This window comes from Chionomys nivalis, chromosome 11, assembly GCF_950005125.1.
Source record: "Chionomys nivalis chromosome 11, mChiNiv1.1, whole genome shotgun sequence".
NCBI classification, from domain to species: domain Eukaryota; kingdom Metazoa; phylum Chordata; class Mammalia; order Rodentia; family Cricetidae; genus Chionomys; species Chionomys nivalis.
Window position 1 is genome coordinate 866,879 of NC_080096.1, and position 14,857 is coordinate 881,735.

The 14,857-nt window shown below is 45.9% G+C and overlaps 1 protein-coding gene across 1 annotated transcript in view; it reads right to left on the minus strand.

Annotated features, from left to right (window-relative positions):
• Nucleotides 1-2,211, minus strand: part of Gnb1 (G protein subunit beta 1) — a 76,775-nt gene extending 74,564 nt beyond the window's left edge. The window contains exon 1 of the mRNA XM_057784058.1: nt 1,701-2,211. The gene's annotated coding sequence lies outside the window, so the exon portion shown is untranslated. The remainder of the gene's footprint in view (nt 1-1,700) is intronic.
• Between the last annotated feature and the right edge of the window lie 12,646 nt (nt 2,212-14,857).

The following is a 14,857-nucleotide window of genomic DNA, read 5'->3' on the forward strand; positions in this document are numbered from 1 at the left end:
TTGATTTCCACCCAGTGGCCCATGCTATGTGTAAAGTCAGTCTTCCGATCTGGAGTGGGAAGGACCAGGCCTTTCTTTCTGTCCCCTCCCTGCCCCGGGTGTAGGGCTGAGGCTCTGGGGCCTTCATGGTTCTTCCTTAGGCCAGCTGACCTTTGCCTTATATATGAGTTTGCCTATCATACCCCTGGCATTGTCCCAGGCCTCTGACTTAGGACCCTAGTGAGAACCCGTATTTAGCATTAACACCTTTCAAAGTGATGGTAAGCACCCTGAGTTTATCAGGGGCAGGGATGAAGGGGTCTCTACATAGCCTCCTCACCCAGAGCCACTCTGCTACCGTCTAAGCCACACAGTCATACTTCACACTCAGGCTGGGCCTTGGGCCCCATTGCGCAAGCCCCAAGGCAAGAAGCAGGTAGCAGCCTTCGCAGAGACATCCCAGTGCTAAGCCTCAAGTCCCAGAGCAGCAGCCCTGGGACTCAGCCCACACATCCGTGGCAGAACCTGGGTCCTGCAGGGACAGCTTCCTCCTGAGTGGGCCTCTAGGGTTCAAGAGCTGTTTGTCTAGAATCTTTTCCCTGTAGTTTTAGACGCCTGCCACCGGGAGATGATGCAAGGTTTGCCTGAAAGAGGCAATGAGGAGAGGCAGGGCTCGAGGGCAAGCCGGGGATCCAGGGTGTGCACAGTGCTATTGTTTGGGAGGACTGTTGGTGTGACCCTTGAGGTGTTTGGTCTCCAGCTGTGGGTGTGCCTCCTAGAGCCAGAATGGTCCTTGCATTCAGTTGCCTTCCTGAGGAGGCTGGGCCAAAGGTGCTAAGTGTTTTGAAAACCAGCATAGGAGCTGGAGCTTTCCTCTGTGACGTCCCTGTGAGATGAGTTGGGCCCTGCTGTAAGGCCCCAGGGACTCATGTCTAGGCTTGCCCTAAATCCACTGGGACAGGCCCTTTAGGCTAGCTCAGACTTCTAAGGGTCTCCTATTTTGCCTCCTTTGCCCTTCTATCACTCTCTGAAATTTTACTTTTTTATATATATTTATTTTTTATCATTATTATTATTAGTTTTTCAAGACAGGGTTTCTCTGTGTAACCCTAGATGTCCTGGAACTTGTCCTGTAGACCTGTCTGGCCTCAAACTCAGAGATCTGCCTGCCTCTGCCTTACTAATGCTGGGATTAAAGACACACACCACCACCACCCAGCTATACTTTTTTTGTTTTCTTGAGACAGGTGCCTCACTATGTAGACTTGGCTGGCTTGGAGCTCACAGCCTATGCCTCTGATGTGCTGGGATTGAAGATGTGTGCCGCTACACCTAGTCTACCGTTTGGGACTATGAGAGTCAGTCTTCTTCTTGTTGTTTTAAGACAGGGTTTCTCTGTGTTGCATTGGCTGCATTGGAACTCGCTCTGTAGACCCCTGAACTCAGAAGTCCACCTCCCTCTGCGTCCTGAGTCCTGGGATTAAAGGTGTCCACTAGTACCTCCTGGCCTATACTTGACATCCAAGACGGAATATATATGAAGCCCTCCAGCCCTGTGGTGAGAACAGCAGGAGTGGAGGTCTTTGATTCAACACTGTCTAGGTGTTCCTGGGGTCCTGCTGGGTCCTGTCTGCCTGCTGCTGCCTCATCTGCCCACCATGGCTGTTGCCTCCCAGGCCAGGGCTCTACGAAGACGCCCCAGCCTCAGTTTCCCTTCATACCGTAGAGATGTAGACAGGACCGAGCTCCCTGACAGATGCAAAGGCCTCTTCCACTCCGGTGACGGGCACACTGGACTTCATGAGCAGCGCAGTCTGTGCTCTCAACGCCTTTGGACAAAATGGCTCTGCTGCACACCTAAGACTGGAAAGAATATAAGCGAGCCCTTCCCTGTCCCATCGTAGAATCCAGGGCGTTAGGCTGCTCGGCTGAGCCTGAGCCAAGCTGGGGCTGGACTAGAGCAGCGAGTACAGGGCCCGATCCATCGACTAGGTCCAGGCCTGTTGGGGCGCCTGGTGGGAACGCGGCTCCACCAGGCTGTAGAAGGCCATTTGCAGGGATTTTCAGTCGGGAAGTTTGGCTCCTGCACAGACTCGGGTTAGCGTTCTTTCAGAGTTAGCGTTTGCACCTGCAGGACTATAGCTGTCGTCAGCTTACCAGGTGGCTGGGATGGAATTCATGTCTATTTTTGTTCTTTGCAATTGTGAAAGCTGGAACAAGACAGCGTTTCGAAAACAGAGACGGAGAGCGCCCCACCCTCGGTCTTCAGTCCAAGCTCTTAGTTCCAAGATCCGAGCCTCCGCACCGGGTTGTGAGCGGTGCTCGAGCGCCTCCTGATGGGAACACGCGGAACTTCCGAACGCTGGGCGGTGCCACTTCCGGGCCGGTTGAGCTACGGAAAGGAGGTGGGGCTAACAGTGGAGCGGAGAAGGGGCGTGGCCTGATTGACCGGTGTCAGTCAGTGTCAGGGCGGGGCCTGGGCGGGCTGTCCAACTGGTCCCGCTAACCCTCTTAGGTGCTGACCTTGACTCCCAGATCTTGGTGCGTGTGGCACGCACACTTGTTCTAGCGCGCGCAGACTTCCAACTTAGCAGTCCAAACCAGAGGGGAAAATTCTAGGTGGCCTGGTGACAAAGCCTGAAATCCCAGCAGTGAAGAGGTGGAGATCAGCGGAACCCCGTGTTCAAGGACAGCCTAGGCTTCGTCGTGAAACTTTGTCTCGAGAAAGCTGGTGGTCCTGTGCCTTTAATCCCAACACTCTAGAAGTTGAGGAGCTTAGATCTCTGAGTTAGAGGCCAGCTTGTCTACAGAGCGAGTTCCAGGACAGTTGAGCTGCACAGAAAAACCTTGTCTTGAAAAATATAGAAAGAGAAAGACAAGAAAACGAAGAGGTGCTGGAAAGACGGCTCAGCTGTTAAGGACACTGGCTGCTCTTGTTAGAGGACCCAGTTCGGTTCCCAGGATCCACATGGTGTCCACAAACTGTCTATAGCTCCAGTTCCAGGGCAATTTGTACATTCAGGCAAACACACATATACAGAAAATAAAAATAATTTTTTTTAAAGAATGAAAAGGGTCGGCGGTGGTAGTGGCAAATGCCTTTAATCCCAGCACTGAGAGGCCAGCCTGGTTTACAGAGCTAGTTCCAGGACAGCCAGGGATACACATTATTTTTTTGTCTTGAAGAGCCAAAAATAAAAAAATAAAAAACAAAAATGGGAGATAAGATCTGGTAATACATTTTGCGCCATTCATCCCTTCCTTTTACATCACTGACAGGTAACCGAAGCGCAGCCTGGCCGGGCAGAGACGATTGCAGAGGCCATCTGAGAGCCAAGCTTTCTCTCTGATGGGTAGGCTCTGGGGGCTGGTACTTCCGCCCAGCTCTCTTTGGATCCAGGAAGACCATCTCCTGTGGTGGGTGGGAAGTGTGGGGTTTCAGGGAGGTTGACAAATTGTTGGTTATTTGTTTCGGTGCAGATTGTTAGGCTGAACCGGCGGTGGATCCTAGGGTATCGTGCATGCTAGGTGGGCCTACTGCCGCTGAGCTAAGAGCCGAGTTGACTATTTTACCGAGAAATGTATGGTTTTAATACTGATAACCCTGATGTCCTCACCAAACTACGCTTCCCTTGCTTCTTCTGCTTTCTTCCCATTCCTCTGTGTGCGCATGCGTGTGTGTGTGTGTGTGTGTGTGTGTGTGTGTGTTCCTTTCCAGACATGCATCGTTTTCCCTCTCTCTGCTAGGAATGGAGCCCAGGGCTTTGTGTGCTTGCCAGAGACACCCTCTCCATTGAGTTCTACCCTACCTGTCTACCTGTTTGTGGTCTGATCGTCATCTTTTCCTGTGAATCTCTGAATTTTCTTCAGAGGGACGTCTATTCAGGTCCTCAGCCCATTTTAAAATCGAGTTGCTTATTTTTGTGGCTGAGTTGCCGGAGTTCTTTTAAAAGCTTTTACACTTGAGCTGGGCATGGTGGCACATGCTCTTAATCCCAGCACTCAGGAGGCAGAGACAGGTGGATCTCTGTGGGTTTGAGGCCAGCCTGGTCTATAAAATAAGTTGCAGGACATCCAAGGCTATTACACAGAGGAACCCTGTCTCAAAAAACTATTTAAAACAATTATTTGTGTGTGTGTGTGCCACGCTGAGAATGTGAAGGTCACAGGACAGTTTATAGGAGTTGGTCTCTCCTTCCACCATGAAGTTCCATCAGAAGAGCTGAGATCATAAGGCTTGGCAGCAAGAGCCTTAGCTTCCTGAGACATCTTGTAGGTCCAGGGAACTCTCTTGACAAAAACCAAAACCAAAGCCAAACAAACAAAAAGTAACACTCTATCTCAGGCTGGCCTGGAACTTACAATGTAGTTCAGGTTACCCTGACATTTATGACAATCCTCCTGCCTCAGCCTCCATGAGCACCGTGCCAAGTTATAGGAGCTCTTTATATATCCTGGCTATTGAGTCCTCATAAGATGTGCGATTTGCGGGTGTTTTCTTCCCCCGTGCGAGAGGCTGTTTCAGGATTGATGTAGATTTGATATTTGCTTTTTTTTACTAGCTTTAATTCAACACATTCATTTTCTTGTTTACATTGTTCTGGCTTTGGTCACTAGAAGGTTTTTTTTCTGGTGGCTGGACTTTCTCTCCGTATATATTATTATTATATATATTTATATATTATATGTAATTTACTGTTTCTAATTGTACATATGTGTGTGTGTGTGTTTGTGTGTGTGCATGCAGGCATGTTGTGAGTGCCCACAGAGGCCAGAGGCATTGGATCCCACAGCTGGCATTTACAGGTCTTCTGAAAGAGCAGTATATGCTCTTAACTGCTGAGCCATCTCTCCAGCTGCTGGATTTTCTTTTCTCCTGTAACGCATCCAGCTTGCTGCTTCTTTTCGTGTGCCTTTTTATTCTACCTTTCCTGTGTGTGGTGGTTTGAAAGAAAATGGCTCCCAAAGGGAGTGGCACTATTTGGAGTAGGTGTGGTCTCATTGGAGGAAGTGTGTCACTGTGGAGGCGGGATTTGAGGTCTCACATATGCTTGAGCCATGCACAGTGAGACAGACCACTTCCTCTTCCCTTCGGATCAAGATGTAAGTACTCTCATCTCCTTCTCCAGCACCATGTCTGCCTGCAGGCTGCCCTGCTTCCCACCATGATAATAATAGACTAAACTTCTGATCTGCAAGCCACCCCAGTTAAATGTTTTCCTTTTTTTTTCCCCCTGGTTTTCTGAGACAGGGTTTCTCTATGCAACAGCCCTAGTTGTCCTGAAACTCACTCTGTAGACCAGGCTGGCCTTGTAGATCTGCCTGTTTCTGCCTCTAGTGCTGGGATTAAAGGCGTGCGCCACCACTGAGTGGCTGTGTTTTCCTTTATAAGAGTTGCTGTGGTCAGGTGTCTCTTCACAGCAATAGAAAACCTAAGACTGAGCCGGGCAGTGGTGGCACATGCCTTTAATCCCAGCACTCGGGAGGCAGAGGCAGGCGGATCTCTGTGAGTTCGAGACCAGCCTGGTCTACAAGTGCTAGTTGCTAGTTCCAGGACAGGCTCCAAAACCACAGAGAAACCCTGTCTTGAAAAACCAAAAAAAAAAAAAGAAGAAAAGAAAACCTAAGACTGTGTTTTACTTATTAATTTTTAAAAAAGATTTAGTTATTATGTATACAGTGGCCAGAAGAGGGCACCAGATCTTATTACAGATGGTTGTGAGCTACCATGTGGTTGCTGGGAATTGAACTCAGGTTCTCTGGAAGAGCAGCTAGTGCTCTTACCCTGCTGAGATACCTCTCCAGCCACCTTGCCTATTCATTTTTTTGCCTTTTTTTTTTTTACATGATCTTGCTTAGTAGGTGACTTGGGATGTCCTTCTGTATATGTGTTGCTTTTATTGGTTGATGAATAAAGCTGTTTCGGCCAATGGCTTAGCAGAGTAAAGCCAGGTGGGAAATCTAACCAGTGATAGAGAGAGAGAAAGAGTAGGCAGAGTCAAAGAGATGCCATGTAGCTGCTGATGGAGACAGATGCTGGAACCTTACCGGAAGGCTACACCTGTGTGGTGATACATAGATACGTACATAGAAATGGGTTAATTTAAGACGTAAGTGTTAGTTAATAAGAAGCCTGAGCTAACAGTGCTGTGATTAATAAAGTTTCTGTGTGATTACTCGGGACTGGGTGGTCAGAAAACAAATGAGTGATCTCCCTCTACAATTGGTGGACTAGGCCAGTCTACATCTCGTGGCTGTCTCCCTGCCTCTGCCTCACAAGTTCTGGTGTTACCACACCAAGCTTATAGTTCCTTTTTTTTTTAAGACCTGGCTACATTTTCTTTGATTTTTTTTTTTTACACACATATGGAAGTTAAATAACTTTTATTATTTTGGTGGTTATTTAAAAAATTCAAATTGAGCCGGCAGTGGTGGTGCACACCTTTAATCCCAGTACTTGGGAGGCAGAGGCAGAGGCAGGTGGATCTCTGTCAGTTCAAGGCTAGCCTGGTCTACAGAGTGAGTTCCAGGACAGCCGGGGCTCTTACAGAGAAACTCTGTCTTTTTTTTTTTTAAAGATTTATTTATTTATTATGTATACAACATTCTGCCTTGATGTATGCCCACACGCCAGAGGAGGGCGCCAGATCTCAGTACAGATGGTTGTGAGCCACCATGTGGTTGCTGGGAATTGAACTCAGGACCTCTGGAAGAGCAGCCAGTGCTCTTAACCTGAGCAGCCAGTGCTCTGAGCCATCTCTCCAGCCCCGAGAAACTCTGTCTTGAACAAACAATCCCCCCTCCAAAAAAAAATTTACACTGAATGAAAATGAGGACATGATCACTCCTAGATATGGTGTAAGAGAAGGGTTTTATTTATTTATTTATTTAATATTTATTTATTTATTTATTATGTATACAATATTCTGTCTGTGTGTATGCCTGAAGGCCAGGAGAGGGCGCCAGACCTCTTTACAGATGGTTGTGAGCCACCATGTGGTTGCTGGGAATTGAACTCAGGACCTTTGGAAGAGCAGGCAATGCTCTTAACCACTGAGCCATCTCTCCAGCCCAAGAGAAGGGTTTTACTGCGGAAATAAGGAAGAATACAGCCAGACGCTCCGGAAGGGTCCAGACTTGGTCTTTATCGTGACCTTTATATGTGACCTTCTTCATTGACCACACCATGTTGTGTGTATCGGGGGGGGGAGCAAGAGGAAGAGAAGAGGGGAATAAAAAGGGCAGAGAGGCCAAGAACGGGTCATGCAGGAGCCAAGAGCAGAAGACAGAGAAAGTACATGACTAATTGGCAGGCTTCTATAGGAAGGAGAGGCTGAGGGAAGGGAGACAAAGCCCAGTCTCTGGGACGAGAGGTTTAGGGTGGGGGATGGAGTGAGCAGGGCAGGGAGAAGCCGCTGGTACTGAGATTCGTCCTGGGTTTCTTTGGGGCTTGGCATTCAGTCTTTTTGTTGAGGATAAGGAGTGTAATCTCTTCTGTAATTGCTTCTTGGCTGAAACCGGGGCATCACTGAGTGGGGCGGGAAGACTAGAATGTTGGCCAGATTCGGAGGGGAGAGAGGAGTGCAGGCTGGGGGACATCTGTTTTGCTCACTGCCCAGATTCTGTAAGACTACTCGGGGCTGACCACTTTGGAGCAGTCCGGGATGCAGAGGTTCAGCTGGTCAGACATCTCTTCAGAAGCAGCTAAGGCTGGTGTATTTGGAGCAGTTTATAGTCTACAGTTGATTGGAAATCTGCTGGACAGATATAGACTAGGGAGAAAAGGTAAATTATGGAGTTTAGGAGAAAATCTCCTTGGGTATACACATAAAATGTCTAGGCCTGTGGTTCTGGTCATTAAGGGGAGTGGAGTTGTCCCAAGTCCGGAGGATAGGCAGTAGGCAGGGTAACTTAGGCTGTCGATTGACAGCTCTTATCTGGAGTTCGTTTGACCTGTGACAGATGGCTCCAAATCTCAAGACTCCCTGAAGCTTACATGAATTTTTCCAGTTCACAGAAAGGGATAGAAGTTTTAGACACATTAGCATCACCATTGTTTGTAATCTGCACTGAAATTCACAATGTAGAAGAAGCAGCAGACTCGAGCCTTTGAGTCATAGCAAAAGCTTGAGGACCCAAAAGATGACTCCTGGTTCAAAGCAGGAACACCCTTTCCAAAGGATTTCAGAGATGCTCTTAGCATGACCGAGAAGTACTTTTAAATCTGTACTTAGAAGACAATCAAGGAAATTTAAAATTTTGAACTTATGATAATAGTAGTCAGGGCTTTATAGGGCTTATCAGAACTCCACTGATTTATGTCAAAATTGAACCTTTGAAGTAGCAAGAAGAAAAGAAATCTGAAACAGGTTTTATTGTTTACATATATTAAATCACCTTCTTAGGCCTTTGCAACTTGCTCTATACGCCCTGAAGACAGAAAGTTTAAACCTTTTCCTTTATCCAGTCATTTACCACGAGGCACAAATGGTTGATTATTGAGAGCAACCATTGCAAAGCAAGTTCCTTTAAATAAAGGAATAGTGTGTCTTTTAGTGCGAAGTCTCCCAGCAAGGCAAACTGTGTCTGTCTTCCCCAGCTGGAGACCTGGTCGCTCTAGAAACAACTGAGGTCTGATTTTACGTATGGGATGGACTGGCCAGGCAGGAGGAGCTGCTTTCCCTGCGGCTGTGAAACTGGTAAAGCTACACCATCAGAGATCTGAGAAGGATAACTTATAATCCAAATGGTCTCTGTGTCAATTAAAGTGACTGAGACTTACTGGCTACCTGGATGGTTATCTAGGCTCCCATGGCCTTGATGACTGTGCGTGGGGGCGGGGGCAGAGGTTGAAGGTCTTCAGCTCCAGGGATGGAAAGTTTGAGTGCAAATCATGAATTCACCAGGATTTCAGGACTTCAGGGCTGTAGCCAACCAAGCTTGTCAGAAGATGCGGAAAGCTGAGTCTGTTATTCAGTTGTGAGCAATGGTCTGTTGTGGGATATTTGTACACTGTGTGAAAATGTATTGCTGTGATTGGTGTAATAAAAAGCTGGATGGGGGGGGGCTGGAGAAATGGCTCAGTGGTTAAGAGCACTGGCTGCTCTTCCAGAGGTCCTGAGTTCAATTCTCAGCAACCATGGTGGCTCACAACTATCTATCTAAAGTGGGATCTGATGCCCTCTTCTGACATAAAGTCATACATGCAGATAGAACACTCACATAAAATAAAGAAATCTTAAAGTTATAAAACAATAAAATGAAATAAAAAGCTGAATGAGTTAATTTAAGTTGTAAGAGCTAGTGGGACAAGCCTAAGCTTCGGCCGAGCTTTCATGATAGTAAGTCTCTGTATTGTTATTTGGGAGTTGGCTGGCAGGACAAAGACTCGTTGTAAATGGCCCCCAATGTGTGAGGCTTGAAAATCCAAACATAGGATCTGAGAAAGCTAAGAAAAGTTCTTGACAAGGAGCTGGATGTAGCTTCCTAGCCCTGCAGTCTCTCAGGAGGCCTGGTGTTTGGTGACAGGCAGAGGTACAGCTACTGGCTGCTGCCTGCGGGCTAGAGCCAGCCACCAGCGCCACACACTTAAGCTGAGCCGCACGGCTGCTGACAAGAAGTTTAAGATTTGTCTCACATGATCAGAGAACACTGCAGATGCTTAGTAAAGCCAGGTCCAGACACAGAAAAGCTCTTTAAAAATTGACAGTATATCTAAAAATGTGCTCAGATGCTGAAGAAAGAAAAGGGTATAGACCATCATAGAAAAAAAATGGTTTAAAATTAATAAAGTCTTGAAGAGAGAGTAAAATAATATCTTTTTAAATCCACATAAGGATGGGAAATACACAGGGCATCTGGATCCTGTGTGGTGTTTTGTTGACTGTAATTGGGTTTTTTTGCTCTTTGAGGGCCCACCACCCAGCTCCTAAATGAATACATGGAGTCTTGTTCTTACTTAAGAATGCCCAGCCTTAGCCGGGCTTGTTTCTAGTCAGCTTTTCTAGCTCAACATATCCCATTTCTCTTTAACTATGATTTGCCTCTGGGCTTTTTACCTTTCTTATTTTATATTTCTTTCTTTCCTTCTTACTCTGTGACTGGCTGGGTGGCTGGATGGCTGTGTGGCTGGGTGACTGGGTGGCTGGGAGGCTGTGTGGCTGGGAGGCTGTGTGGCTGGGTGACTATGTGGCTGGGAGACTGTGTGGCTGGGAGGCTGTGTGGCTGGGAGGCTGTGTGGCTGGGAGACTGTGTGGCTGGGAGGCTGTGTGGCTGGGTGGCTGGGAGGCTGGGTGGCTGGGAGGCTGTGTAGCTGGGTGGCTGGGAGGCTGTGTAGCTGGGTGACTGGCTGGCTGTGTGGCTATGTGGCTGGGTGGCTGGGAGGCTGTGTAGCTGGGGGGCTGTGTGGCTGGGAGGCTGTGTGACTAGGTGGCTGTGTGGCTATGTGGCTGGGAGGCTATGTGGCCGGGTGACTGGCTGGCTGTGTGGCTGGGTGACTGTGTGGCTGGGAGGCTGGGAGGCTGGGTGGCTGTGTGGCTGGCTGTGTGACTAGGTGGCTAGGCTGCTGGGTGGCTGGTCCCTGGCGTCCTCCTCTCCTCCTTTTCTTGCTCCTCACCCTTCTCTGGATCTCTCCTCCTATCTATTCTCTCTGCCTGCCAGCCTCACCTATCCCTCGCCTGCCAGCCTCACCTATCCCTCTCCTGCCTTGCTATTGGCCAATCAGCTCTTTATTAGAACAATCAGGTGTTTTAGGCAGGCAAAGTAACACAGCTTCACAGAGTTAAACAAGTGAACATAAAAGAACGCAGCCTGTCTTTGCATCGTTAAACACACTTCCCACAGCATAAACAAATATGGCACATCCTAAACTAAGATTCACAATGGTCGCCTTTGAATTTTTGAATGCTAATGAAGAGAGACCTGCAGATGCTGAGAGACACTGGATTGTGGAAAGGACCGCTGAATTAAACCAGCCTGGATACTCTAAAGATAACTTGGCTCACCCTTAACCACCCTAGATACTCTAGAGATGACTGGGCTTCAGAATGGAAGCTGGGCAATGTGTTGCATTAGCGAGAAAGACATTATTTCATATGGCATGGAGAAAGATTTTTATTATAGTTTGGTTATACAATCCAAACAAACTATAAAGTTAACAGATGCCTTTTACCTGCTCAAACATAGAACAAAAAACAATCTTTAACTTATGTGGGCACACTGCACATTCCATACTTAGGTTAATGCGGAAATATATGTTACCTTTAAAAGTTTGTATGTTTTCAGAAAAAAAGAACCATATACCAATAAAGACAAGAAGTTCAAGTGATCCAGCCTCTCAGAATGTCTGACACTTTTTTCAAAATTCTACATCCAGAACAACTTCAAAGCTGCTAGCTGAGATGGTCCAGTCTCACAGACTACTCTCGCCAGGACTTTGGATAAGCCCTACACTTTTCCGTTATACAGAGACTGAACAACAAATGATACGGCTGGCTCTCCAGGACTTGACTAGTATCCCAATCTCCTGAGGGTCCCTTAAAAATTCCATCATCCCCAGAAACGGAGAAGTCTACAAAGCATGATGCCCACATTCCCAAGAGGTGGAGGGGGTGGATTTTAGTCATACGATGGGTTATGGATGCTTGTCATCATTTAGGGGAATTAATTACAATTTGTTATTGGTCATGGTCAGAAAAAAAGGCTGAACATGAAGATTAGATTTAGGGACCTCTTTCTGAAGGGAAAAAGAGGGATGCAGTATAGAAATGGTGGCATAAATGGTGTATTGTAACTTTGAACAACTCTGCCACCTTCACCCCAGGCTCCTGAAGAACTTCCTCTGGGCCCCTCAGCCCCAATTCTGTTGGACTGTTTCTGTTGACTTACATGTTTGGACTCTACCATGGACTCTTGGGGAGCAGACAGTCATGTCCTTTCTGCCTCCCCAGTGACATGTCTAGAACTTGGTCTACCACAAGTTATAAAGAGATGGCTCCCTCCCCAGCCCTCTAGAAAATCCATCCCCTGACTGGCTAGGAGTACTTTTCTCCCCATTTTTCAGATGTGAAAATTCACAATGACAGAAGCATGCTGTTACATGTTTATTGTGCCCCGGCACTGTCTGGAGCACTTTACTTGCAGAATACAGCTGAATGCTTAGGAGAACGAGGCGGTTGTCTTCATTCTGTAAGCAGGAACTACCTGTGACAGGTTAAACGGCCTGTGTGAGTCTACAAAGTGGTGCTCGCCCAGGCCTTTCCCCCCAAGCTTTGTGGTCTGCGGCACCTCTCCCTCCATCTGCACAATCACCCACCCAATATTTTCTGTGTTTCTCAAATTGAGATATATTTGAAGAAAATAATTTTCAAAATGTAGTCTAGGGCCCAAGACAAACAAGGCCTCTCTCCTCAGGGTGCTCTGGAGGGGAGGCCAGGCCATAGGTGAAAATACTTTCCTATTAAAATCTGCATCAGAGCCGGGCGGTGGTGGCGCACGCCTTTAATCCCAGCACTTGGGAGGCAGAAGCAGGCGGATCTCTGTGAGTTCGAGACCAGCCTGGTCTACAAGAGCTAGTTCCAGGACAGGCTCCAAAACCACAGAGAAACCCTGTCTCGAAAAAACCCAAATAAATAAATAAATAAATAAATAAATAAATAAATAAATAAATAAATAAAATCTGCATCAGAACAAAATTCAAATAATTCTTTTTGATTTATTGCATTGAGACAGTTAGCCTGGATAACCCTGGATAGCCCTGCAGTCTCTATGTATCTGAGAATGGAGGAAGTCCTGATCCTCCTACCATCACCTCCCAAGTGCTGAGATAACAGGCATGTGCTGTCATGCTTGGCTCACAGAAAAATGTTAAGTTTTCCAATTTTGTGGAGCACAGGTTTTCAAAGTACGACCTAATGATTCTCTTTATTTTCTCAGTGTCTGTTGTTATGTCCCCCTTTTCATTTCTGATTTTGTTACTTTGGATATTTTCTCTCTGCCTTTTGGTTGGTTTGGATAAGGGTTTGTCTATCTTGTTGATTTTCCCAAAGAACCAACTCTTTGTTTCATTGATTCTATTCTTCTCTTTATGTCAGTTTTATTGATTCCAGCCCTGAGTTTGATAATTTCCTGCATCTACTCCTCCTGGGTGAGTCTGCTTCTTTTTGTTCTAGAGCTTTCAGGTGTGCTGTTAAGTCGGTCATGTGAGATTTCTCCAAATCCTTTATGTAGGCACTTAGTGATATGAACTTTCCTCTCAGCACTGCTTTCACTGCGTCCCACGGGTTTGGGTATGTTGTGGATTCATTTTCATTGAATTGTAGGAAGTCTTTAATTTCTGTATTTCTTCCTTGACCCAGTGGTGATTCAGTTGAGAGTTGTTCAGCTTCCTTGAGTTTGTAGACTTTCTGTAGTTTGTGTTGTTGTTGAACTCTAACCCCTCATGGTCCCATAAGACACAAGGGGTTATTCCAATCTTTTGCTTCTGTTGAGAGTTGCTTTATGACCAAGTATGTGGTCAATTTTAGAGAAGGTTCATGATGTGCTAAGAAGGTGTATTCATATATGTTTGGGTAAAATGTCCTGTAGATGTCTGTTAGTTCATTTGAAACATAACATCTGTTGGTTCCCTTGTTTCTCTGTTAAGATTATGTCTGGCAGACCTGTCCACTGGTGAGAGTGGGTGTTGACATCTCCCACTGCAGTTGGAAGCTTTTTTGCATCCTACTCAGTCCCACAGCCACTTATAAAATAATCACTTAGAGACTTAATATTAATTTTGTCCAATGGTTCAGGCTTATTACTAACAAGCTCTTACATTTAAATTAACCTATATCTATTAATCTATGTATCACCACATGGTCCATGGTTACAGTAATGAGGAGTAAGTAATGGCATTTTACTCCTCAGCAATTGCTGGCATTTCTCTCGACCCCATGGCTTACAGGTATTGCTCAGGCATCTTACTCCTCTGGTGGCTACTGGTGTCTCCCTTGACCCCACCTTCTTTCTCCCTGTATTTAGTTTGACTTTCCTATATAGCTATATTTTGCCCTGTCATTGACCAAAGCAGCTTTATTCATCAATCAATAAAAGCAATACATATCTGCAGCATACAGAAGGACATCCCACATCATCCCACCATTAATGTGTGTGGTTTGATGTGTAATTTAAGCTTTAGTAATGTTTCTTTTATAAATGTGGGTGCCCTTGTATTGGGGGCATAGATGTTCAGAACTGAGACTTCATTCTGATGGATTTTTTTCCTTTGATGAATATTAAATGTCCTTCTCTATCTCTTTTGATAAATTTTAGTTTGAAATCTATTTTGTTCGATATTGAACTAGCTACACCAGCTTGCTTCTTAAGTTCATTTGATGGGAAAATCTTTTCCCAAACCTCTACTCCAAGGTAATGTCTGTCTTTGAAGTTGAGGTGTGTTTCTTGTATGCAGCAGAAGGATGGATCCTGTTTTCATATCCATTCTGTTAGCCTGTGTTTTTTATTGGTGAATTGAATTCCTTGATATTGTTATTGACCAGTGATTGTGGATTCCTGCTAATTTTTGGGTTTGGTGGTGGTGGTGGTAGTGTTTGGATTTCCCTTCTTTGAGTTTTGCTGCTGTGAAATTATCATTTGTCTGTGTTTTTGTAGATGTAACTGCCTTTCTTGGGTTGGAATTTTCTTTCTAGTAATTTCTGTAGCACTAGATTTATGGATAGATGTTGTTTAAATCTGGTTTTGTCACGAAATATCTTGTTTTCTCTATCTACGGTGATTGAAAATTTTGTTGGGTATAGTAGTCTGGGATGGCATCCATGGTCCCTTAGTGTCTGTAAAATGTCTGTCCAGAATCTTCTGGCTTTTAGAGTCTCCATTGAGA